Raw genomic sequence first — 25,914 nt, 5'->3', positions numbered from 1 at the left:
TTAACTAATTTATGCATATTTAGGGCTAACGAGCCTCATGACGGTCGTGCATTTAGGCCAAATCCTAATCCTACCTCTTAGCCCTTATTTCATCCCGTTGTCCTCAGTTGTGGTTGGTAGCAAAGGTGTGACACAATTCTCAGAGGACTGGTATTCACACCAGGAAGGTGTGACAGCTCTGAGAAATAGCTGGTGGGCTAGCAAAGTGTGACCTGATGAGACACTACATCACAAAAATCCCAGTTTTTGTGACATCATGTGTTCTTGCATGATGTCACAAAAACTAAGAAGAAAAAAAAGCCCGGGTTATGCACTGATCATCTTCGAGAGAGTTGTGAAACAGCACTGTGCTGAAAAACACTTGCTTTGGAAAATGCTTCCTGTTCCCTGGGGAATGCAATTTCATACAAAACACAACATTGTGTAAGACAAGTTTGTTTTCATTTACAGCCGTTTCCTCGTTCCTCGCTTGGCCCGTTTTGGGACAAATCCACTCACGATCACGATTCTTAGTGAGGAGCAGGAATGTAGAGGGCTGAAGCTGTTAGTAAGGCAACATAAGTCTTATTTACATGAAGAAATATGCGCATGAACACAGAAAAATTACTCTACGTAATATATATATATATATATATTAATTAGACCACATAATACACAAGTAAAAATGGGAAAAAAAAAATAGATGAGCAAATTTATGCGCGTGTGTGTGCGCGCAACATTTTTTCTATAACTATCCTATGTTATAACGTGGCCTATGCAAGTTTTTACCGTATTTTCCAGATTATATAATAAGAGGCTACTTTTTGCACAAGCTTTGAACGCTGCGGTTTATCTATGGATTGTTCATATTCTCTTATATATGGAAATTAAACATTAAAACACCTGAGGCGTATAGTCCAGTGCACCTTATATGTGAGCAAAACAGGATTTCCCCCTAATTTTAGCTGGTGCGGTTTATATTTGGGTGCGGTTTATAGTTAAGAAATTACAGTAATTCAATAGTTGCATCTTTTATTAAAGTGCCCTCAATAGTCTGTAAATTTTTAAGATGTCATGCAATTTACGTAGCTGGTTGGAACAATCAAAATCCTGCCAAGACACCTTTCATTTAAAACCAAAACCATTTACCAATCCAAATCAAACTGCAGTGGAAAGATGGCTTTGATCATTACTTATTCACTTTGGTTCAGCAATTATTTTTACTTCACCCCTGCAGCAAACTAGTCAACATTGAGTATTTAAAAATAAGGTAATAACCTTAAATTTGCTTTTGCTTGATTGTGAGTCATCCATCTATCCATACTGGCTTTAAAATGGATAAAACATAGGAGTGGTTCTATGCAAATGATGCATGTGTGAACTATACATTGGTTGGACACGTCATACATCATATATATGTGGGACTGCGTGGCCATGAAGTCAAAAAACAACTCCCGAGAGTGTTGCTATGGTGACAAAGGGGCTTACAAGGCAAAATATGCAAATGATATGTGCATGTTGGAAGAGAACCTTAATGATATGCCTCCTCTGCGGTGGCTGCAAGGGGACACAGTCAATGAGGAGTTCCTTACTGGAATGCAGAAAGGTTAACTGGTATAGTCATCGTAAGAACATTAAAAAAAATATATCTGCTTTGAAATCAATTTGTTGTTCAGTCCTGCAGATAGAATTGTGTCTGTGCGAGTCGGGGGGCCGGTTGATGTGCTACATTCACACGTCTGACATTTTGGTGGCCTCCTGTACACTGGAGCATAATGTTGGGCTGATACTCCAAGTCAGAAATAATTTATGTCCATAAGTACACAAGAGTTTCATTATTGATGACAATTCCTGTTATTTGAGTGGTAGAAGTCTGATCACACAAAGCCAGAAATAAGTGCTCTGGAAACTTCAGGAATTTTTCCTCACAATATTAGGCTGAAAAATTGCTTTGGTCTCGTGAGCTGGATTTGACCAGTTGCAAAATGGCCTCCATTTGGGCAACAGCACTTTCCCTAAAAATTACTGGGGTATGGTTGTTTTCATAAAATGATGGAATCTGACTTGCTGTTTTTTTTTAGCCATGTGTGGAAAGGCAAAAATTAAATACTGTTTCAACAACAGTGGCACATCAGAGAAGCTCTCTTAATCACGACACCATATTAAGAAAACGTGGGCGTTACAGTGTCACTAAAAGGACTCAATATTTCCCTAATCTTCCCTAACACCCTTTGTAAAATCAGTCTAGTTTCGCCCACCTAAAAGGTATACAGTACAAGAAAATTATAAGCTGTCAGGTCAGGTAATGAGCAGTAAGAGGATGAGGTCGTCAGAAGAACATGAATTCTAATTCCTCTCTAACAATGCACACAGTCAGTTTTGGAATATCGCTAAATATCATACGAATAGGATGTTAGTTACATTATCCAAACATCACCATTGAGTTTTATTAGGGTATTAAACTCACAACACAATAATTATTGCACTATCGAGAGAAAGCTTGGGGTTTTAAAGTAGCAAGACAAAAAGTATTCCATGAAGGTTCTTGGTATAAGTAGGGCGGAGAGGTGACTGAGTCCTTCTCAAAAGGCTTTAGTAGTTTCTGTGTGTTTACTCACAGGTTTTTGTGAACATCTTCAAATAATTTATTAGCGTGTTCACATTCATGTACACTACCATTCAAAAGTGTGATATACTTATTTTTTTAAATTTCCATTTCTAGCAACCATCCCTTCAGTGTTCAAATGGTCCATTGTGTTTGCTAATTGCGTTAGAAGGCTAATGGATTATTAGTAAACCCTTGTTAGTTTTCATGAAAAAAAACTAAATTGTCTGGGTGACAAGGAGTGGAGCTCCTTACAAGCCCTAGGCTTCGTCTCCCTCCTTGCACTGTTATTGCTATAATAATATGTGCTAAACAATAAACCTAAACCTAAACCCCAATATTTTGAACGGTAGTGTACATCCAAAAAAAAAACTGTAATTGCTGGAGCAATATTCATTGTATGCTCACAGCAACAAAACATTTGACTGAAAATTTGTCTGTTCACTACTTTGACAGTACAGTATTTATATTTTGTGATTAGGAAGTAGACACTGCCTATACCGAGTTCTGTCCCAGGGAGCCAGATTTCTACCGGGCTGCAGTCTCTGGAGAAAAAAAAATAATCATGTGTGGCCTGTCAGGCCTGTTGGCCACATGATAAAATACACTCGTACATAAAAAAACTATTTTATATTTCATCCAAAGATGGCAGCCGACCTGTGGCCGCACTCTAGGGTACTTTCTGAAATAAGGAGACGGTGAAAGTTTTTAAGAAATTCAATTGAAAACGGTACCACCAGACAAAAAGTACAAACTAGAACAAAGTGACTGGTAACAAATTTTTACCTCACAACATTTGAGACTCTTTGCAAAAAGTTTGGACACCCCTGGTCTATTTTGATTCCTTTGTAGAAGTCCATAAAGTTTAAACAACCAAAATCAGACACACAGGAACACGCTTAAAGGCAACACAGGTAGACAAATGCCAAGTAACAATATATGGTAATCCTTGTTCTCTGCTGGGTATTTAATTTGGCGGGTTGTCTCTTCTCATCTGAGGTCAAAGGTGAGGATGACAGCCCCACGGCTAATGACATGGCCTGTGCCAAGCAGAGGACTATAGAGACGGACGGGTGTGCAAAGGGTGTCTGTTGCCCAATTGATTGCAAAGCAATGCTCAGAAAGGCATAGCCCCGAGAGGGACCTAGGGGCTATGAGGTGTGTTGGAAGTGTCAATGTGTCCTGCAATTCACATTATTTCAATTCTAGCTTTTTTTTCTTTTTTATCTGGCAATACCCATACACCATTTATGCAACCTACTCACAATCAGTGTAGCTGTTTTTTGTCCACATGACATCCGCATTCAAATGCAGCATTTTAGTCACGTGGACCAGCCAGTCAGTCATCAGTATATTTCTTGTGATGTGGTCACATGGTTATAGTAGCCCAGTTAAACAATATGCCTACATATAAATAAGCATATTGGCTCATTATTTTATACCAAGACAAAACACTTTTCATGTCGCGATATTGTGAATACCGTGACATCGCCACTAAATATAGTACTGACAATCCCAGCTATGCAATGGCGCAGGTACTAGTGTCACTATGTTTAAATTTGAAACTGCACAATGTAAAAGCATTGATTGCAGTAAGTAATAGATTAAAGGAATAAATTGATTTAGGGCCATAGTCTCCTCTGTGATCAAAATGTCAGATAAAAAACACATAGTTACGTACTTCTCTGGCTTCGCAGATTCTCCCATCCACACAATCAACTGCCATTAAGCTATTATGTATGTATGTAAAAAGACTGAGTGACCGATGCTTTGTTGAGCTACGAGGTTGTAAGAGTAAGAGGCTATTAAAGTGTTTAACCATGGTATTTCTGACTTGAGAAAATTATCGGGAGCCAACAACTGCAAAGAGCAATTCCACTTTCAACATGATGCCGGAGGCTAGAATTAAAAGACCAGCTTATGGAGTTTTTTTTTTTTTTTTAAAGTGCAGGGCTCCCACTATTACAATAACTATAGTCATCAAGATGACACAATGATGACTTGATGGGAGGTATTTTCAATTAACCACTTGGTTGGTGACACGAGAAAGGTTGGGCACAGTGGGTAGAGCCCCCATTTATTAATTTCCTTTTTTAATTTATGGACCTCCAACATGCATCTTTCACCTTATTTAATTAATTTCATACAGAATATAAAACATGCTCTCCATCAAAAGTGTTAGATAAAGCAATGTGCAGGTTCTGAAATACTCAATGAGTCACCCCTCTTTGGTGTTTGCCCACTTGCTTCCAGGTTACAGGCGGAAGTCTTGATGGAAGAATATTTGAAGATTAAAATTGCCCAACCAAGGACATAACAAGGGACTCCCAAAAATCCGGCCTTTTGTCCACAGTAAAGTACATTACTAAATAAAAACAAGAAACTCTCAATGCAATGTTTTATAGACAATTGCAGTGTGGCTTTAATTATCAAGAAGGTTCTCTCATTAAACACCTAATTAAAATTCCCATACAGTCAATGTTAAGATGTAACAGAAAGTCTGTCTATAAGTTCAATTAGGCTAATTGGTACTTGCTCAAGTGCTCATTGAATCATAGTAGTTGTAAGAAAGAACCAAGAGTTCTTGACTTGGCAGGATCACTCAGTGTGAAGCGGGCTTTAGGTCACTTTCACTTTCGACTGGTTAGTCATTTCAAATCAAGGAGTGTGGATGAGCCAATCAGAGCTCTAATTAGCTATATCTTGATCAGATGATACACAGTAATTGTCAGCATATTACTTGGAGACTTTTGATTAAATTAATCATACTGCATATATGCAAAGTGAATGAATTTCTCAGCCAATCACTGTTATGCTATTGCAGGACTTGCTTGGGTTTCATTTTAATCGGAAAGGGTTCCTAATGTGGTATGATCAGTTTGATAATTATTCCAAAAAATACAACCAACTGAGTAATAATTCCATTTATTTGTGGTACTCATATGGTGGTTGGCAATTCTATAAAACACATTATCTTGTGGCCACAGTAGTAATTGTGGTTGTTAATGTGGGACCAATTAGTAGACCCATCAAGCTGGAGTGCTCTAAATGGACAATTAGATTTGATCAGACTAATGGCTCACTGCCAGAAAGGAAGAAAAGAAAATACAATGCCAGAAAGGAAGAAAAGAAAACACAATTTACACCATCATGGGGCATTTTTTCGTAGACTTGCATACTCTAAAATGAACCAGTTTTACGTTGTTACAAATACATTACTAATGCCTCTCCTACAGCCTGTAACCTCTAATTTATTGCATTTGGACAAAAATATAAAAACAAAATCTCATCTGGGCTTGGTTCCAGCTGACCTTCATCGAAAAAAGCAGAAAATATTTGTCTGATGTTTTACAAAATGCTATAATGAACTATATTAATAGCTATAATGAACTACATAATATAATTCATATAACGCATCAGCCTGTGTATGGGTAATGAGAGGGTGTTTATTTTCAATTTATTGTGCACTTGGAGTCCCCAGGATTGTCGAATATTTTAATCTAATCCCTCCAGGTGCTGCAGATATTACTTTTGTAATCTGTTTGGGAAATATTTTTTAATCCGTTCAATTTTATCCTTTCCCTATTACATATTTCAAATAATTAAGTCACGGTCTTTGCAGCGGAACTGCTTAACAAGATTATAGTAGGTATGGCCAAACGATTTTACAAATCCTCCATCTTTCTCACGAGTTTCTGACAGTGACCATTGCGATACGTTCATCTGAAATCGAGGTTCTGCAGGTTGGTGTTATTCACTGTCCTCTCGCTCTGGGTCAGATTCTGTCTTCAACATGTACAGTTGGATTGACTAGTTGCTGTTGACATCTTTTAATTAATCATAAAGGTTTGCGCACCGCCAGATATATGTACCTCTGCTAACAAACTACAAATATGTCCGACCAGAGTGGAGGCGCACACTTTGCGGCCTGGAGGTTGCGAGGTGTGAAGTATCTCGTTTGTATTTAAAGAGACCACACCAAAACGACTTCCTCCACATGCTCCTTAGAAAAGGGGTAAAAGAGATGCGATAATAACGATGAATTCAGACAAAAGCATCGCTGTTCCATTTTATACAGACCACGACTGAAGGATTAAAATATACAAAAAGAAGGATTTATAAGCATGTCTACTTTAAGTCATTATACGAGATAACAATTCTACAAATATGTTTACAAATATTGTTCTATTGATTTTGATACAAAGATTCTTTTTGCTCTATTATTAAATATCAGGAGAAGAAGAATTGCGCTGCTGCAAAGGAGCCTAATAGCTCGTCAGTCGCCTGCTGCATAGTAATGACTGCGAGTGTGGGTTTGTAATTCAAACCACACCACACATGAACATACACAGCAGGGATGTGGGGAAAAAGAGGCAATTCCATTGGACAAATAGCAGTACTGGTTAGAAACATGATTCATTACACTCTTTTACCCCAGATACGCTAATAGCTAATTCGTTCTAATGTTCGTCACAGGTTTACAGCTCGCCAATGCTTTATTTGATAGCACACCAACAGCAGGCTATGTACTTTGAACTATGCTGATTTATGACTGCAAGTAATATTCCAATTCTCAAGCGCTCACTGTGAGCTAGGCTTTTCGAAATGGGTCAAGAATCCCACACAGGTACAAAACTGCAAAAACTGGTTGTCTTTCATCCATCGTCTGAGTTGGGGATTTTTCCATATCTCCAATGTTTGCGATACATAATGATTTTCCTGAGCTTGGCTTTCGTTTGATGACCTCGGTTTCACGGCATACTTCATTTTATAGTCAATAGCATTATAGATAAAGAGTGAGAGTTTTGTGGGACGGGCAAGAAAAATAAGAATAATAATGCATGAATAAACTGAGTGGGGATTTTCAACAAAGAAAACAAGGAAATACAAAAGTAGAAATGTATGTTTGTAGTTAACCAAAGTATATCTGGCTCATTAGCAGCTCAGAATGTCTGAACATGTGGCTGCCTTGGGCTTTGGACTCACCTTGGCATATTGGTGACATCAAAGTGAATATGCAAAAGCCTTCATGGATGCTGTGCTGCTTACTGTTGACAGACGCCTCAGTACACAGTACGACCACCTGAATCTATGCGTCTGTCACACAGATGCATTGGAAAAAAGAGAGGAATTGTGTCATTTGGCATATCCGTCAGTCACAAAGGAATAATAATTGAAATCTCTGCTGCAAATGAGTCAGAAAACACACAGGCTGTCAAGATTTGAAACGAACAACCTGCTTGCTTGTTTACACAGCACATCATTGTGTGTTAAAAGGGGATCTCAAAAAAACTGACCCTGGCGATTGCTTGATGCAAAAGATGCATTATTTTTAAGGTTTGCTGATCAACAGAGAGATATTCTTTCTGTTGTCACAGGGAAATGGGGACCTACCACAAGCTGTGAAATGTCTTTGGTGAAGCAAATGTTCATTCTTTAGTGGGTAGGCAAGCAGACCCAGCAATATTCCCAGCACAGTTGTCAACAGAGCCTGTTTACTCACATATGAGGAATGTCAACACTTTGGAGCAGAAGAGGGAACTTCTCACTTTGGTTTGAGTGACAACTGCACTCTCAAACTCACTTTCAGAGTCTTTGTACAACCCAAAAAATTGAATTTTGTATGGTTTTTAATTTCAAAGGGCAAATATTTCTAGCATTTTGTAAATTTGTTTAACGTAACCACATGTATTTATTTTACCTAAAAGGTAATAACTATAATTGCTCAAGTGTGAAAATAAAGAACTGAGTGAAAGTGTTGTGATCTATCTTTGCCAAAAAAATGCACCTTCTTGCTTGTACCATTATGTCATCGCCTTCCTACTTTTTGTAGCCCTGCAACAAAATTACAACTAACAAATAATCATAAATATTAGATTTTGTTTAACTTAACCAAGTGTTGCCTAGTTTAACTTCGAAATTGGCACAGCAGACAAATTGTTCAAGATGACACTTCATCCCGCAAGCCGAAAGTTTGCGAGACTAAAATGTATTGTTCCAACCTCTTTACTTTGTGTGTAATAAAAGAGAAAATGAACAAAGCTCTGGCAGAAAATGTATTAATGACTTAATCATCTTTGTCAAAGGAAATACTAAGTGGTCATGTAAGACTAGTTCTGAGCAAATCGCAGTTTTGACATCCAGCTGAGATTTTTCCAAGTCTCTAATACTTGTTCTGAGCAAATTCCAGTATAGACATCCAGCTGAGATTTTTCAACAGTTTGCACATATTCATCGAGCCATCAATTGCTGACCTTGACTGAGCAATAGGTCAGGTGCAGCCTATAATTATCACTATTAAATTATCGGTCTCTTTTGTCATCTTGTCTTCCCGGTGTGCCTCTCTTTTCATGCAAACATATCATTGACCAGCTCAATTAAACCCAATTGTGCTTGCTCAATTGTGTTTTCTCAAAGTACCCTGTCTTCCTCCTACATTGCCTTTACACGGATGGTAAATTCATTGAAGACACTAAATTGCCCATAGACATTTGTTCCCCTCTAGCCCAATGCTAGCTGGAATGCACTCCAGTTTAGCTGTGACCCAGAATAGGACAAATAGATCATGCATCTATGGAGGGTCTCGAAAAAGCAGTATGTGTACAGCAATGTTCATTTTTTGCACAGCATGCAAAAAAAAAAGAAAAAAACAGCTTGCAGCTATGTCACTGCCCAATGATGACACGTGTGTAATTGTTAGTTAAGAAAATACTCTGTTATTTGAATTAATTTGACTGGATTATCTTTGCCAGGGTACAGAAAAGCTGTCATAGAGCAGAAATACAGCTGTCTCTTTTTTGATTTCAATTGCAATGATTATAACGTTTTATATCATTAAACTAATTTAAGATTGTTTTATGATTTTCTAAATATTGACGACAGTAAGTGTGCATATTAATAATATTCATAAGAATACGCTTCCAAAAGATCAAGCTTGTTTTGTGTCCTCATTAATAGGAAAAAGTGGATTTTATTCTTTTTGCTCAGATTATGCACAAGAATCTATGATCAAAGGTTTTTAGCTGGAATGATGCAATGTATGAATGATTTGTGAATATTTCACATTTTTACCATAGTCAGTCTTTAATTACATTTTTAAACAGGGTGATTTTGAGGGTAGTATATATTTTAAACCACACATCAGAAGATTAATGAAGACCAACACTTCTGTGTTAATTTCTTATAATTACCATGATTAAATATGCACAGTCAATATTTTGTAATGTAATTCAGTTGAATGTTTCAAACATGCAGTACAAAAAAGAGAGATGTGAAATGCTTCTATCTTTGCCACTTTGACTTTATTCACTTTATCTAAAACTCTTTAGGGTAGGTCTATTGCAGGCGTTACCAACTCAGTGCCGGCGGGCATCAGGCAGCCCCCAGGGACCTCATGAGTAGTCTGTGAGCCTGTTTTAAAAAGAGCTCACCAGTGATGGGACATTGTGATTTCCGAGTAATAATGTCGAAGGGACCATTTAAAAACATGAAGACTGGCAGATATTTAATACAGTTTCATGGTATTTACTTTTTTACATATGGCAGTGTTTTTTTAAAGTGCTGTAAAAATAAAGTTGAGTTTGTATTTGAGCAAATGTTTTATTTCAGAAGTGCGTATCAAACTGATAGCCTTTCGCATGAATCAACATTAAGATCTGTGCTCGTACTTGTACCCAGACTTGGCAACCTTTCACAGGAAACAGAAAAGCTTGTTAACAAGCTGTGGAAGTTGAAAAGGAAAAAACTAATGCTGGTTGACCCCTTAGATCAGGGGTGTCGAACTCATTTTTTTCCACGGGCCGCATTGTAGTCATAGCTTCTTTTGGAGGGCCATTATGACTGTCAACCCAAATAAATGTATGAGCACCTCATATTATATACAGTAAAAGCTACAAAACAAACTGACAAATAACTCATTTTCAAATCAGATGAGTAAAAAGTGGTCAAATATATTTAAAAAAAAAGATATTAAAAGCGAAGACAATTTGCAATTCTAGTATTGACACGCAAATTTGATGCACAATTTGTCTTCCTGGGCCACATAAAATGATGTGGCGGGCTGTATCTGGCCCCCAGGCCTTGAGCTTGACACCTGTGCCTTAGATGCATTTACTGCACGATGAGCCAGTCACGCATCCTGAAATACACTATCTTCAATAATTCAGTCTCATACCGCTATAATCTCTAAACTGTGTTGGCTTACATTTGATCCTGGGGGATTTCCTGCCAGAACACTCCAAATGATATTATATGGATTAAGGTTAATGTACACACTAAAGGCGTTTTAGCAACAGTAGTTAATCCAGAGTTACTGCTGAATGCTGTAACTAAATTTTGTATTCTATTGCTAGGTTTTCTCCCCACTGTCCAAGAGCATGAGTAATTCATTACACTGACAAAACCCTCATTGTTTCTTGGAAAACTGTTTCATGACAATGACATTTCATGTTCATTCAATTAATTTCAGAGACAGCCTTTTATTTATTTTTTTAGCCTTGAGCATAATGCAACAAAGTTGTTGCTGTTTTGCTAATTAATTGAAATGTTGGTTGGCTTGATGAAAAAATAAAGGGGTGCAAACTTGCAAAAGAAATCACTGTCTCCAAACTTCTCTGGCAGAAAAATTCAAAATGCGAAGTTGAAGCGTTTTTTTTTTTTCCCCCTCATGCTTCCAGTCTAATTGCACGTCAAGGTGAGAAAATTCAGCCCTCCCCGCATCAGTACCCCAGGAGAGGTCGGCTGCCTCCTCTGTGTGATTCCTCAGTCCTGCCAGGCAGCTTGGACTCCAGGGTCCCTTTTGTCATTTCCACTTCAATTACAGCCGTTCTCGCAAAGGGAGCCCCCGCTGCACTGCGCATTTTCAGGTGTCCCTTGAAAGACGGACCCTCCTTGGCCGGCGGGAGCATCGACATTTCGTTTGAAGACGTGCAGCTGATCCCGAGTGATCTGACGATGGAGCGTTCGGAAAATGGCTCCTTTTCTGTCTGATTCTGGCCAAAATACCACCTTCCATGACAAACAGTGAGTAACGACACAAAGGCCTGACCCGACGTCTATAATCCTTTCATAATGCCCTTCGTCGGAGGGCAAGGGGTCGAATACAAACAAAACGGCAGCATTATTTCAGCGAAAGGCAGTGTGGAGACAAGCAGATAAAGTAAATTGGTCTTGCTCTGACACAGGACTGGGGGTGATGCTGCTGATGACAGAAAGGGTCACTGGATGCCATGGTGTGAGTGCTACAGACATTTTGAGGGTGTGATTGGTGGGGAGGGAGAGGAAGGGAGGTGGTTGTCCTGAATGACAGATTTGAGCTCAAAGTTTTGTATTCTGTGATGGTGCGGAATTCCAATGGGGAGGAAGAGACAAAGAGTACTTTGGCACAAAACATTCATAAGTGGCCTTCTTTCTGTGACATCTATGAGTTAGCCAGATGTAAGCATTTTTCTCCACTAGCATATTAATCCAAAAGTGGCAACAAGGTCAGTGTGGATACTGTTGCATGGTCTCAGTCCATAAGGAATTAAGTCCATAAGGAATTAAGTCTTTATGGGAGTGGCCCAAAGTATGGATCACTTGCTGAAAACCTGATCATTTTTGGGAGGCTCAAATAAGTTATTACAGCTCTTCATGACATGTCCTAGATTTTAGAGAAGGTACTTTAGAGTTGTTTAAAAGCTGCAGAACAATCTGAATACATATAAAATTATTTCAGCTTGGAATTGACTGTCTGAGGATGAGAGACAGCGAGAGTACAAATGTTTTTAAAACGAAAGTGAAGTCAGAATGGATCTACACTTCACAGATTTGGAAACAAAAGCAGCTTGCAACCATCATTTTAAGCAAATCTTTTATTTATCAAGAGATACTTTAATACAGGCAAATCTCCCAGGAGACCATCAAAATGGTGTGTTTGTTCAAGCATTAACTTTTGCATCATCAAAGAAAGAAAGCTATTTTCAACACTTAAGATTGGTTAAGCAAAAATACCAACCACGCGTGGAATGACCAATCGTGTATCTATGCATGTATCTATGCATGTATCTATCTATCTATCTATCTATCTATCTATCTATCTATCTATCTATCTATCTATCTATCTATCTATCTATCTATCTATCTATCTATCTATCTATCTATCTATCTATCTATCTATCTATCTATCTATCTATACACAAAGTATGTATATATAATATTAAGCAGGAGGTATATATATACACAAAGTATATATACATATATATTGGAAATGAGGCAGCAAAAATACATAGAATACAGAAAATACATAACTGTTACTTTCAACAGTGAATATCATTGGAGCTATTGATGTACATACAATAATTTGGTGGGCTTACAGTGCAGTCATCATACTAGGTGGCAGTTTTGCTGACACTGCTCTGATGCAGGAACATCACCCAATATCACCCCAGTTCAATAAAACCCTAATTTGCATTTGCTACTTGCTGATCCCTGTGTGATCTTCACTCTATGACAGGAGTTAAGCTGCCAGAACATAGCAGGTGAAGTCTTTGAAGAAGGCTGCAGTGAATCAGATTTTAGCCGAGACAAATAATTCCGCGCTTGAATTTATTACCATTTTATTCTAAACAGCACGGAGATGTCCTGGTGCACGCCATAAATCAACAAGCACTTATTCAACAATAGGATCAGAGGAGCATCTCCTGTATTCAACGTTCTTTTGACAATTTAATTTTAATCAAATTTTAATCCTGTTTTTACCATTTGAAACCTCAAGCAGCTTTATTTCTTAAACATTTACATGGTTCAAAACAATATATGCAGATAAACCTCTTTCTTTTCAAATAAATCAGGTTTTCTATTAACTCGCTTAAAGCCATTCTATTTTATAGTGTTGAAACCAAATGTGGGATGAAAAACTGCCCACAGGCACAAAGTGTTCCCCACTCATCAGCTCTTCACCACCCACTGCACTACAAAGAATGTCCCACTGAGGCCACTTGCCATGGTTTATGCTCTTAATGGCTCTCTTTAATTCCATTGTGATTCATCTACAAAAATCGAATGACGGCCTGCAATTTTCATGAGGAAACAAACGTTTCTTCTTGACTGTGGAAAGACTTCCTGACACACCTAAATGAATCAGCGGATAAAGTCAGACCAGTATGTCATTGCTGTTGGCTGCTCATCACTCACAACGGAAAACGGCGCTTGACAATTTAGGCACAGTGTTTGCATTTTATTCTGAATAAGTGCTCTATTCAATAACATAATGACACATGGAGAAGATGTAGGAGGTCACTGCACAATATTCATAGGGAAAATGAATGTGGCCACTGGACATGATAAAGCACCCTTTGAAATGGCCTTGATAAATTACTATGACACTCTCTATGCAAATTGCTCAAATTGCTGGACCTATAGCATGAATTGTTAAATTGCCCCATCACTGCAGCCTGAGAAAGCTCACATCAGCAAGTGTCACCTCTAAATCTCATATCTATCAAATTTATTTCCTGTACACGCACTTGGAAAAACATAATATAATCTATACAATAGGTACTGTACCTTCACATCGCTCAATATTGTTATATGACCATCATAACTTTGGGGATCTTTTTGGTGAGGAATTGGCGTTTTAACATGGCACAAAGATCAAAAGTCGATTTAGCACGAGATGGCTCATTTAATACACTACAACAATCTTATAATTCAAGAACGGAAAAAGCATCTGTGCTTTTTCTCAGCATTTCCGCATAATTAGCCCATGCAAGATTGATGCATATGCAATAAAGGTGTGAAAGCCTTTCATAAAACAACATGATTTTAGATGAAAACCACTGTGGCAACAATTTTTATTTAAAATTTCTCTCAGTAGGGAGAGCATTGCTCATGAAGAAGGGCCATTTAAACCCAGGAATAGGCGTAATCCTTGACTGAGCAGCAATTTGACAGGAAGCTGGAGTTAGTGTTGCATATCGTACCTGACGCAGCTGGCTCCATTCCAACACAATAAGAGTGCCAACTTCCTATCCCTGAAATAGAGAAAAAAAAGAATGTCAGTGGAGCCCACCGAAGATGAATATTTGAGAAAAATAGTTTGGGAGAGTGGGTTTTCAAAACGGTTACACAGTCTACAATCTCATTAAAAAATTTCATTGCTGTTCACAGACCAGAAGAAAACAGAAGTGAAGAAGAAAAAGAAGAAATACAAGAATAAAAATATATATAAGAATACAGAGAAAATGAAAAACTAGAAGAATATAAAGAGCAAGAAGAAATAGAAAAATAAAAAGAAAAAGAAAAAAGACGAAATAGGAGATTAGAAAGAAGAGGAATAATGAAGAGGAAGAAGTATCAGGTTTATCATTTTACAGATATACATTACACAGATGTTGCTATTAGGAAAAAAAAGATAAAGGTTCTTTCCTGTTAAATTGTCTATCCAGTGAGTGAGGGCGGGCGTAGGAGTCACCAAAAATCGTCCCATTAAAATCTAATTTTTAAATAAAAATTAAAAATTATAGAGAGTGAGTTTACTCACATATTCACTCAAGTGACCATTTTCTGGGTCCACTCCAATGTGACGCTAACCGGCATTTTTAAGCAAGCACGCTGGGCGTTCTCATCTCCAGCTAAGTTGCACCCCATAAATCACATCTCATTACAAACATTGAAGTAGTCTATTGATAGAGACACATTGAAATCTGCTGAAATAATAATTTACCAAATGTATTTTGATTAGCCTTAATGATCATTGACAACCATGTACTCAATAAATGACATTGCTAGTCCATAAATTAAAAGAAAATGCTTAGTTACTGTTATGAATACTCATAATTTTTCAAAACAAAACAAAGTAAATGAAAGCAACACTGCCTGAAGGAGAAATACATATTTGATGCACACTAATGGTGGCAATTGGAGAAACCTTAAAGCCTTGTTACAACAAGTGTAAGTTGTGCTCAAAAATACATGAAGGAAGTTCAGTATAATGACTGAAGAGTCAAAATTGTGGACATGCAATGTTGTTGTCGGACAGCAACAATATCTGCAAACCAATGAAAGTTTGGTTTTGCTTGAAGTAGACAAAGGGATGCCTTTTGTTTCCTACCAGCGATAATTCATTTGTATGCTGCAGGCTCAGTTATCTACGGCAACAAACAGATGAAGGAGGATGTATCTATTGATGAATGTGCTTTCATGAGAACTTAACATTCAAGACTCACTTATGCCTTCAAAAGGTCACATTTAATTCTCTCATATCAAATGTAGTTTCTCACTCCATTAAAATGCGGAGACGCGGAGGCTATATTTTAACTCATTTTTTGGTACTAATTCCACCCCGAAGATGACATCAGACACTGACACAAAGCTAACATCAAGTCAAATGAACACATTCAGCATATTATCTTTCAATTACAGAATTCTTGCTCACTTCCTTGCTACTGAGTCGAGTCAGCTCACTATGTTTTTTGATGTGAGTGATATGTGAATTGGTGTGTGACTTGATGCGGCGAATTACACCGCTAATTGGTAATTGAATAAAATCATCACCCTGTGAATGGTAATTTAGTCCAATTGCAAGTAGCCAGAAAATGTATTACTATTTCTTCCACCAGTCCTGGACTGAAGTGAGTGAGTGAGTGAGTGAGTGAGTGAGTGAGTGAGTGAGTGAGTGAGTGAGTGAGTGAGTGAGTGAGTGAGTGAGTGAGTGAGTGAGTGAGTGAGTGAGTGAGTGAGTGAGTGAGTGAGTGAGTGAGTGAGTGAGTGAGTGAGTGAGTGAGTGAGGTATGAACATTTTTGTTTTGTCATAAGCAGACATCCAAGCAAATGAATAAGAACATTTTATATCTTCTCTTAAGTCTTTCATTACAATAAAACATGCGTGCCGAGTTAAATATTAGTAATCCACCCAAGCCATTAAAAATAAACAAAGATCTACCGCCATCCAAAAATACCCAAAAAGTCCCAAAATGTTAAAAGCCCTTCTTCACAAAAAAAAAAAAAAAAGTCTAGATTCTTGAAATGCGATGAAATCAGGATGATAATTAAAAATTTGGATCATAAAAATAATTCTGTTTTAAGAAAAGATTGCGTAAAATGTGTCTAGGAATGTATTTAATTTCATAAGTATGGACATATGGGTCATTATAAATAAATAATGATTTAAAAACAGTCAATCGTAAATGAAAAACTACATTTGTGATATACTTTGACAAAACCAGGCTTGTGTGAGTTTTTGGTATATGTTCGTTCATTCATTTTTTTTACGGCATCCATTTTATCATAACATTTCAGGGTTCAGATTAGCCTCAAAACATATAGATTTTTTTAAAATAGAAATTACGGTATTCATGCCAGATGCATCAATAATCTCAACTGGATCGTGAGGCAAATAGTGAGGCAGCAAAACCTCAACCCCATCAATCATGACATGGAACAAAGAATGTTGACCAGGCCTGCTCATCTAACATCAGTGATCTTTCTGACCTCACAAATGCCATCTGGATGAAGTAACAAACTTTTCCCACTAGGCGGGTCTCCATTTTTCTTCCCTTATTTTTTTCTATGGATATAATAGCGCCACTGTACCAACACTTTGGTCGATATAGTTGAGATCGACTTCTGCCTGCATCACCAACAGCACCAGTGATAATGTTCAGAGAAAGTGAGGAGACAAGTTCAAGTCAGACTGGAGCCCTGTGACTTTCCTGCTAATAGGCAGAGAGTAGAACCCTCTGGATAATTGGAAAGCCCTTCCTGCCCTCCAGCTTGAGTGGCATGCCTCAGCCACGTCGAGTCAGTCACCTGATCGGAGCTCAGCTACTACGAACTGTCGGCTCAAATCCAGAGTAATCACACACTTCCATTAACAAGCGACTCACACACTGAAATGTGTTCTCAGAGAGGCGGCACGTCCAGCTCACACAGTCGCATGCATGCAAGAGCGCACACGCCTGTGAGGCACACACACACACACACACACACACACACACACACACACACACACACACACACACACACACACACACACACACACACACACACACACACACACACAGACGCAGACGCTCTAAGGAGGCAGCCAGTCACCTGGCAAATTAGCTTATTTGACAGATGCGCAGACATACTCATTGGTATATTACAAACAAGCTCGAGTCGCATTGCAACTACTCTGCCTGCAAATGCTAATTCAGACCTTAGTCACTTTCCTTATGGAATCTTGCCGTGCCTGTGTTCTCAATTAAAGTCATTTTTTTCAGATGCTGGAAAAAGTAACGCCCCCTTGTCAGTATGTTAATTACTAGAATGTGAATAATGACTACCATTCCATGATGATTGCAATGTTTTTTTCCTCTGTATCAATAAGGACCAGGGATGTAACGATATCTAAATCTCAGGGTTCAATTTTATTATGGTATTCATCTGACGGTACAATAATGATTATCATGGGAAGGTCACAGTAGATGTATGTATACTACAAAACATTATTATTCGTCAAAGGTTTTGGGTGAACAGAGATATGAATCTTATTTACAACTGAGTTCATGCATCAACATAGCCTTTTCAGGATTGGCTAGGTTTAGCACTTGTATTATTAGTCTTGTGGGATCACTGATATTGAAGTTTTTGAAATTCCCAGGTTTAATTGCCAGTCCCTTCAAACTGACTTTCCTATAACCCAGCCAATAATTCTATGCTTTGCAATATATGCCGAGCAACTGAGGAATGCCCTATTTCTTCCCCCTCATGGCAGTATGAGCCAGCAGCTGCGCACAAGACAAATAAATAGGTCGGAACATCTCAGTGACCTCTGAGTGCACACAATCATGTTTAATGAGTGAGGTGCTATCGGAGCATTCTTCAGCATCCATATGTCATCTCGATTGTGCAGCAGGCAACACCACGCATCAGCCTACTCCTTACTGCTGCCACAGGACAGAATTTAAAAGTTCAGGTAAATTTGAAAGTGTTTTGAGCAACACCTTTTCAAAGAGTGAATGGAAAACAAATGACAAGGAGAAAACTCGTGCATAGGCACCAAACAATCAAGAGGAATTAACGAAGGTCAATGGACTATCTTCTCTTTGGTTTTGTTATAACTGTCTGCACTGTCATTGATTTTTACCCTTCCCCACCCCAGCGAGCCTGTCAAAGCATGACAGAGTACACCTTTTGATCCCAATGAGGCCTCTCTGCTCCACTGTCCGCCTTCCAGCCAACATCCCTTCTGTGGTGCTGTCGTAATTTGAGGAAAAGTTCTGCGCTTCCTTTGTCTACTCTGCCCACTCATTCCGACAAATGAAGTCTTGCAGTCTTGTTCTGGCATCCTAGCAGACAGTCTAACAGCCACCCAAAGTTGAGCCTCAGTCACAAAGGCGCCACCTGCCACCCCCGGCGCCTCTTTTAATCAGCGCTGGATTTTCTTTCCACTTAAAACAATACAATTAGTCTGCACTTGGGGCTCACCCTTCACTCTGAACAGCTAATAGCTGCAATTCCAAGACTGAGAGGCACAAATTGTAGCATAATCAGATGCAACTAATTATACTGCTGTGTTGATGAGGTGAAGACATTTAATAACCCCCCCCCCCCGCCCCAAAAAGAAACACATTATTTGTCTCCTCTTGCGTTTGGGTTGCCAGTTGCCAGCGCTGAAACAATCAATCCAATCATGCATTTAAGTGTGAAGAATGTGATTTCATGTTCACGCGTAATGGAAATAAAATGATGTTAAAATTTCATATAATGATGTATCAAGTGCCAAAAATTGTTATGGTTGGAATGATTATTCCTAAAATACACACAAACATCGCAGATAAATACACACACAGAGAATTGCAAGACCTTGTATTTACAATATAATGGTAAATGGTTTGCTCCCTTCAAGGTGCTCAAAATGCTTTTTCCTAATGCACTTCATGATGGCACAGCATCGCATGAAATTCAGTAGCTTGCTCAAGGAGACTCAAACCCACAATCATAGGGTTAGGAGACAAGCACTAGAGACCCACTCTGCTCCTTTGCATCATTACATGTTCAATTACAGTCATACGCCCCTTGATGGCAACCATCACAATTATGAGGGGTATTAATTTCCTCATGCTACAGTCTAAGAGAAAAGAGACAATGGGGGTTGCCGAGCTGCACGAGTTGATTGGATCCCTCGTTGCCACGGGCAAACTGTTGGAATTTAATGTTGCAAGCAAGGACAGAATGTTCTGTAACAACTTTCAGTGAACTGCTACCACAGGTCAGAAAGTGCACAATAATGAAGGTGACGATACAAAAATGATCATGGTAAAATCCAATCGGATTATGTAAGTGGACAATATATTTCATAAATCCTGCAGCACATGTTTAGAACATCCAATTGTGCATTAAGATTGTTGGTTTCAACCTAAGATGCTTCACTTAAATTAACAATGTAAAACAGTGTGTAATGGTTCTATCTTTGACCAGGCCGGCCTTTAAAACATTTTTTTATTTTTTTTTTTATCATGCATGCTATAAAAAGGTCTGCAGCCTTTTCAAGCGCTCAAGACAAGGGGAATTTCACCACCCAATGCACAAAAAAAAAAACAACTGTTGAATTTGCTACAACATAAAATGTGAGTTTAATTTCCAGCCAGTTCCCAAATGTGCTGTCCACTTCTCATCAAGGATGCATTAAATCCAAAGAACTAATTTTGCTGGACAATGCACATATAACAAGACAGTTACCTGAACCTACATTTGTATACAAGACCAATTAAAATGCTGAAAACTCTACGGAAAACACTTGAAAATTGTGTTCCAGCTGCATGTTCAAACGCGATGGCATCTAAAGACCCAATGGACCTCATTCACCAACAGTGCATACACACAAATTTGTGCTAAATAATGCATACGCACGTTTGAAGCGCAAGTCAGTGATTTATCAATATGTACGTACTCTTCACACACTTTACATCCTCCTCAGACCACACTTAAGCAGAAAAAATAATGCATCACCTTTCAAAATACAACCAACACAAATCTTTTACCCACGACATATTTAAACTACAGTCAATCATAAAAAACATTTTAACGATACTAAGATATCAGGAATTTGCAATCAGGTTGACCAATGTCCTAAATTACTGTGAAAATGACACTTCTCATCACTTTTACTCTCATTTAATTCAAGTGCTCCCATGTGCAGTATATATTGTTTGTGTGTACCCTGTGAGAGTACACGCTGTGGTTGCACAACTGGAAAAGCTTATTATTAGCTAGTTAATCCAAGGCTTCAATGGTTCCTATCTATCATGTCCACATGTATGGTACAAATCTCAAATTTACAGTTGACAAACGGAGAAATAATATTGTTATCATATGTTGGCAGTTTCTTTGTTTAGCAATGTCGCTTCATGGATATTTAGAAGGTCAGGCGAGCGCACTCGAACACAATAAGCGACTCAACCCAAAAACCTTTAGATTAAAATTAAAAACATTTGATAAAGTAACTCCTCAAATCTCAGATTTTGTGCTGCACAGGGGATGAAAATGTTTGGGGAGCACTTCTCCAAGCAATGCTCAACAACTCTGACTCGGGGGGGAGGAAAAAACAACCAGTGATTGCTGAAGGAACCTTACAGAAAATGAAAGAAGATCTTCTTGTACATGTGTAGTGATTTCAAAGTAATCATTTCTCGTCTAGCAAAAAGCTAGTAAATCAATCGCTTCAAAACAGCACAAAAGCTTCTATTGGGACACAAAAAAAGAATAACAACAGAACAAAACCAGCGGGATATGAGTGCAGACTTTGAATACTGCCATTTCAGGACAAGAGTTATTTGCAGACACCTGATAAACTCAAAAATCCTAGGACAAATTCATTTAGCAATCAAAATGTGTCTTCTGTTTGGCCACTTCAGCTCTGCATGGTAAGATTTGGATTTTAGTTTGTGTTCAACCAAAGGTGTGTGAAGAACGCGCTTTCATTGTGATAACCAATCAACAGACTGAAAGAGGACAATCAATCAATCATTTGATCTGAGGCAACCATTATGGAGGGAAAAAAAGCCAAGCCGTGTGCTTAATTCTATTCTGTGACAAATGGATTAAGTGACAATAATTGGCACCAATCTTGCTGCTTCCTGTGTCACGCTTTCTCGCGCAGCCTCAAAATACAGTCTTGTTGACAGCTTCCTTTCAAAGAGAGCAGAGGATCCATCCTCATCATCATCATCATCATCATCATCATCATCATCATCCTGACTGCCATCATTTTCAACAAATTTCTCTTCAACAGAGCCCAAGATGGCCGTTCCGAATCATTGTCATGGTCTTTAAATTAAACATGGGTGTGTTGGTGGCGGCAGGGGGAAACAACGGATGTTTCTGCTATCACGCGGCAGTCAGGGAGAGAGGTGAGGACACGTTTTAACACATGAACAAGCAAGAGGACAAAGCAGGAGCAAAGCCAGCGAGATCCACTATATAGGGTGAGAAAATAAGAGGTTGAGTGGGAAGCAAGCCTTCAGTGTTGGGCTGACTCATTCACCAATCCTGGGCACACACTGTTTTTCTTTGTGGCCTGTGTCGCTCCATGACATCAACATCGCATTGAAAATTCCATGCAATCCTCTGCAGCACAAATACATTCATGAATGTATGACTGAATAAGCAGCAGAAAACACTAACAGTTGGCGATGAATGCCAAGTATTTGAAAGGCTGCAGCCACTGCAGTGCTGCTCAAAAGCAATGTCGTATGGCTCAACCTAATGTGACAGGACTTAGTGGGATCAATTGGATTGTATAGCAGGATTTGACCTCTTTGAAATACAAGAACATAAGAGATGTTCTTCTTGTTCCGGTTGGCCTGCCCACTATTTTGTAGAAAGAGTAAATATGGCATACCCCAAGGCACGGAAACAAAACCTGCCAGTGTTGTTGTTCTTTCGCCTGGGATGAGGAGGTGGAGGCATGAACAAGACAAACAGTCAGAGGTTATGCAGGATTCTTCAATTCCACCATGAGTGATTTTTCAGTGCTATGCTTCCAACTGGGTGGTTTGAGTTTGGGAGATGGAATTTTTCTGTTACAGCCAGTCTGTGCCTGCCAGTGCAAGGTGTTGCTTGAAAAATCCGTTCCACTGTACTGCTAGTCAAGATGAGCTCATTTTGGGAAATTGAGATTGATTTTGACCCAAAGGGTGCCAGAAGCTGGAGGAAAACAGTGGGCTGTCTGAATAGGAAGATAAAAGGCAAGCTTTGTACAGTACGCCTTGCAATGTTAGGGTGTTAGAAAAGTGCTTCTCAACTAAAAGTGTGTGGTCATAAACCTTGAAGATTTCTAATGTTTTTTTTTTTAATAAAAAAAAAAAATACAAGTACGGAAAACAGTTTGATTTGGGAATATACCGGATCCACCTTGTATGCCGACGCCCCACTTCCTGTCTGGCTCGTGTAATTTCTTTAGCTTTGTGAAAATATGCTTGCAGCATCCGGAAAAATCTTGCGGAGTTCTGCATAGGGACTACGTACGGACCAATGCTCCAATGCGTTATTTCCCTTGCGGCGTCCATCCAAAGGCTGCAACGCATCCGTTCCGCAGTCAATGTGAATTAGTCGTAACATGCATACTGATTGTCAACATAATTATGACCACTCAGACATTTTAATGACAACAATGTAATGAAAGCCAATACAAGTAGCCTACTGTGTCAAAATGGAAGCCAGTTATCAAAACTAGAAGAAGCTATTACATTGTGTTCTGCACACATACACAAATATCTATGGCAGTAAATAAAAATAAGTGTGAGTTTATTGTATCACCAAGGTGCCCTTTTTTCATATTTTGCGGGCAGAAAAAAATCTATCAATCTGGCATGTAGTGAAAAATCTTAGACAAACACAATTTGTTACTCTTAATTTATAATCTTTCATTCGTCAGAGAAATCATGTGTGCAGGTTATTCAGAGACTATAGTATCTATTTTGAACAGTTATCAAAATCCCAGTTTGGGCAAAAATTGTATGTCCATTCAAGATTGGGTGGAATGTGCCATTTCTATCAGGGGAAAGAAACAAAAATCTGAAACATTATCACTCATGTGCAATGTTCTCTTTTGTGCTATTTCTGCGTGAGCTCCTGGTACCAAAATTTCCTGAGGGAGTCATCCCAACGGATGAATACAGTTGAGTTTAAGTCTAAAATTATGGCCTGTCAAGGTATGTGTTAGATAATGACAAATTAACTAAAGATCGGTTTCAATCAAATATATACGGTACGCATATATATATATATATATATATATATATATATATATATATATATATATATATATATATATATATATATATATATATATATATATATATATATAAGACAATTTGAGGGAGTGTAAAATATTTCCAAACCTAAATAAAATTCTGACATCACAGATTCTGACATCACAGTTTTAAACATCTTTAAACATCATATCCAAGTCCTGCAGCACGCATCCAGCTAAAGTGAGTGACAGACATCAAATACGATCTTTCAAATGATTATATTACGAGACAGAACTGCATTTGCGTCAACACAGCATTTTTTGCTAACACTAAATCCAGATTGACATTCATCGAAAGGCTTATAAGCAAATTTCATGGGAAGCGAGAAGCGATTATACTGAAGCTGTCAGCTGCACACAGCGCATCAAAATGCCACCCAGGCATCTACCCCTCCAGGTGGTGGATGCATCGCGGTTATGAAAACTGAACATGTGTTCATGGGTCTGATGACTAACAAGGTACTGTGGGAATGTGTGGTACACACACACACACACATACACAGGACTCATCAACCATGGTCTTTAATTAATCAAAAATCAGCAAAACGTGCCGGAATTTGTGTGTTGAGGACTCACCGTTTAGCAGTTCTTTTGTTACCATAAATTAAATGTTTGCTGCATGATAACGCAATGGAATTGTTGTCTTTATTTATAGGAGACATGTTATTTCAGTTTTCATATTTCTGGCTTCAATTGAACCTTAACTGAGCCCAGATTGTAAGTAACTGGTTTGTAATGAGTCAGGAAATGAATTTTTGTTCATGTTTTGGTAAGAAAGGCTTGTTAGGCTACGGATTTTAGTTATTGATCTGACTCCAAATTGCGATCAACACTTAACACATGAGTTGCTATGTCCTAATCCACACACTGGCGCACCTAACAATTTTGTGAGTTCGTCCTGTCAAAGAGAAGACCAGCAGATCAATCAGACCGAATTTACCAATTGTTTATTCCTGACAAAGCGAACTAATACAGGCGCCTGGGTCCCGGGTCCCTCACACCAAAACTCGTGCGTTCTTGTGACCCACAACAAGAGACGACACATTCCTCCGGGTTGCCCAGTTTTAAAGAAACACAATATGAATATTAAAACATGCAAAACATTGTGTGAAGATTGGTCGATGGCCATCTCCTCCCCATCTAGGTGTTATCGCTGAGTGCAGGTGTCCGGCCTCAGCTGTCTGGCGGTTGGGTTTTCCCCGACCACCAGGACGTGATGTTATTCTCGTTTCTCACCGACCTTGAGGTGTTCTCGCCAGATACTCCCTGTCTGCACCGATGGTACAATGCTGTTCCACAACACTTCGAAGAAAACAAGTTCATGCAGTTTGCCTGCATTCTTCGCCACCCACCAACCACACGAGCACTCTTCTACTAGATATTATATTGATATGATTATAAGTCTAACACAGTCTTAATAAAACATGTTTGCAAACTATCGAAAGCACATTTCCCTTTAGGCTCAATGCAAGGATTTGCATTGCATGCATCTTTCTCCTTTGTGGGACATGTGTTCAAGGATGGGTTGAGTGAAATACTACACACATGCTTCATATTTATCATGTACTGACACAGGCGCTGAACTAGAAATAAGAACTTTACAAAATTTTGCTGGTCCCGTCCTCTGTCATTCATCCCTGATTTGGGAACCCTCCCGTCCTCATCCCTCTGTCCGTGTTCATTATATAGTTCCTGTCCATCCTTGTCGTTCAATAATTTCATCACTGTTCAGTCCATAAAAAAAAAAAAAAGTCATAGTTCAACAAATGTGAAAAGCATTTTTCAACCTTAAGTTTAAAATGGGAGCTAAATAGCATTTAGCAGCTTGACTGGTTATGTGGAAACTTTCCTAATGGAGAATTGCTCCTCCTCTTGTTCTCTTGAAGCAAAGTGAAGGCACTCCTTCTAACTCCAGCATACAAACATAGTTAACATGCAAAAGACAAGCAAAGGTCATGATATTTCACATTCGGTCTGCATCGGAAGATTACACACACAATACAAGCTGGGTATGTTTCTGTTTGTCGGTACTTAAGTGACGATTACAGAACGA

At 38.6% G+C, this 25,914-nt stretch overlaps 1 protein-coding gene across 2 annotated transcripts in view; it reads right to left on the bottom strand.

The window, feature by feature from the left end:
• The window catches only part of LOC125987848 (beta-1,3-galactosyltransferase 1), a 54,476-nt gene that overhangs the window by 14,943 nt on the left and 13,619 nt on the right, over nt 1–25,914 (bottom strand). Inside the window, exons 2-3 of one of the 2 annotated variants that reach the window (XM_049752382.2) lie at nt 14,545–14,595; nt 7,571–7,681 (exon numbers count right to left, since the gene is read on the bottom strand). The gene's annotated coding sequence lies outside the window, so the exon portion shown is untranslated. Of the gene's footprint in view, nt 1–74; nt 2,766–7,570; nt 7,682–14,544; nt 14,596–25,914 lie in introns of those variants that run through there. The other variant, XM_049752383.2, reaches the window with a different exon arrangement.

Source organism: Syngnathus scovelli, chromosome 2, assembly GCF_024217435.2.
Source record: "Syngnathus scovelli strain Florida chromosome 2, RoL_Ssco_1.2, whole genome shotgun sequence".
NCBI classification, from domain to species: domain Eukaryota; kingdom Metazoa; phylum Chordata; class Actinopteri; order Syngnathiformes; family Syngnathidae; genus Syngnathus; species Syngnathus scovelli.
This window is presented reverse-complemented; position numbering and strand designations above follow the sequence as displayed.